This window comes from Macadamia integrifolia, chromosome 13 (genome assembly GCF_013358625.1).
Source record: "Macadamia integrifolia cultivar HAES 741 chromosome 13, SCU_Mint_v3, whole genome shotgun sequence".
Lineage (NCBI taxonomy): Eukaryota > Viridiplantae > Streptophyta > Magnoliopsida > Proteales > Proteaceae > Macadamia > Macadamia integrifolia.
In genome coordinates, this window is record NC_056569.1 from 17,759,712 (window position 1) to 17,761,519 (window position 1,808).

The following is a 1,808-nucleotide window of genomic DNA, read 5'->3' on the forward strand; positions in this document are numbered from 1 at the left end:
TCCTCATAAGTTTCTTGTCCTCCACTTATTGGTATGTTTAAACTCAGCGGGTAGCCCTGCCTGACCTAGGGTCGCAGTCCAAATGCCATCGAATCAAGAAAGAGCTCTCAGTCTGTCAATCCTTACTATGTCCCAACCTGGTAAGTTTCCCCATGTTGAGTCAAATTAAGCTGCAGGCTCCACTCCTGGTGGTGCCCTTCCCTCAATTCCTTTAAGTTTCTGCCTTACGACCATACTCCCCCTGGAACCCAAAAACTTTGATTTCTCATAAGGTGCGGGCGGAGTCCTGAAAGCAACATCCGCCGATCCTTGGTCGGCATCATTTATGGTTGAGACTAGGATGGTATCTGATCATCTTCGAGCCCCTAACTTTCATTCTTAATTAATAAAAACATCCTTGGAAAATGCTTTCACAGTGGTTCGTCTTTCATAAATCCAAGAATTTCACCTCTGACTATGAAATACGAATGCCCCCGACTGTCCTTATTAATCATTACTCCATCTCGAAGGCCAACGCAATAGGACCGAAATCCTATGATGTTATCCCATGCTAATGTATCCAGAGCGTAGGCTTACTTTGAGCACTCTAATTTCTTCAAAGTAGCGGCATCGGAGGCACGACCCAGCCAATTAAGGCCAGGAGTGCATCGCTGATAGAAGGGACGAGATGATCGGCACACACTGTGAGGCAGACCGATCGACCCATCCCAAAGTCCAACTACGAGCCTTTTAACTGCAACAACTTAAATATATGCTATTGGAGCTGAAATTACCGTGGCTGCTGGCACCAGACTTGCCCTCGAATGGACCCTCGTTAAGGGATTTAGATTGTACTCATTCCAATTACCAGACTCGAAGAGCCTGGTATTGTTATTTATTGTCACTACCCCCCCGTGTCAAGATTGGGCAATTTGCGCGCCTGCTGCCTTCCTTGGATGTGGTAGCCGTTTCTTAGGCTCCCTCTCCGGAATCGAATCCTAATTCTCCGTCACCCGTCACCACCATAGTGAGCCACTATCTTACCATCGAAAGTCGATAGGGAAGAAATTTGAATGATGTGTCGTCGGCACAAAGGCCATGCGATCCGTCGAGTTATCATGAATCATCAGAGCAATGGGCAGAGCCCGCGTTGACCTTTTATCTAATAAATGCATCCCTTCCAAAATTTGGGGTTTGGTGCACGTATTAACTTTAGAATTACTACGGTTATCCGAGTAGTAGATACCATCAGACAAACTATAACTGATTTAATGAGCCATTCGCAATTTCACAGTCTGAATTAGTTCATACTTACACATGCATGGCTTAATCTTTGAGACAAGCATATGACTACTTGTAGGATCAACCAGGTAACTTTCCTTCTCGACGCCAAAGCACTGCATGAACCACATCCCCAATTGTGCATTGGGTGATTCTGCTCCATAAATTAATGGCAGTCTATCGTTCTTGTGCAACGAGGCGCAACCAAAGGATTCAAGAGGACACACACACACATCCACCTTGCCCCACAAAATGTCCTGCATCCTAGAGCACAAATAGTGCACATGCACCACTGACAGAAAGAAAGTGGACATATGCATCGTATGCCAAGCCACCTCACACCAACCACAAGGGCAGGCCAGAGGGATGAAATGAGAGTGAAGGGGCAGCATCTTTCCATCCAACTAGGTAAGCAACATAGGAACAATTTTCATGCTCTTGACAAAGACACTTTTGGCCCATCGCGACCCATAGAGGTATCTGTGCATAGTGGTTCAATACACAAGCAAAGAGCCCACAACCACAAGAAAAATAATAGCCACTCACAT

The 1,808-nt window shown here is 45.8% G+C and overlaps 1 non-coding gene across 1 annotated transcript in view; it reads right to left on the minus strand.

Moving 5' to 3' along the window:
* Positions 1 to 74, minus strand: part of LOC122060311 — a 3,357-nt gene extending 3,283 nt beyond the window's left edge. The window contains exon 1 of the ribosomal RNA XR_006134336.1: positions 1 to 74. This exon is cut by the window's left edge and continues 3,283 nt beyond it. This is a non-coding gene — a ribosomal RNA (28S ribosomal RNA).
* Between the last annotated feature and the right edge of the window lie 1,734 nt (positions 75 to 1,808).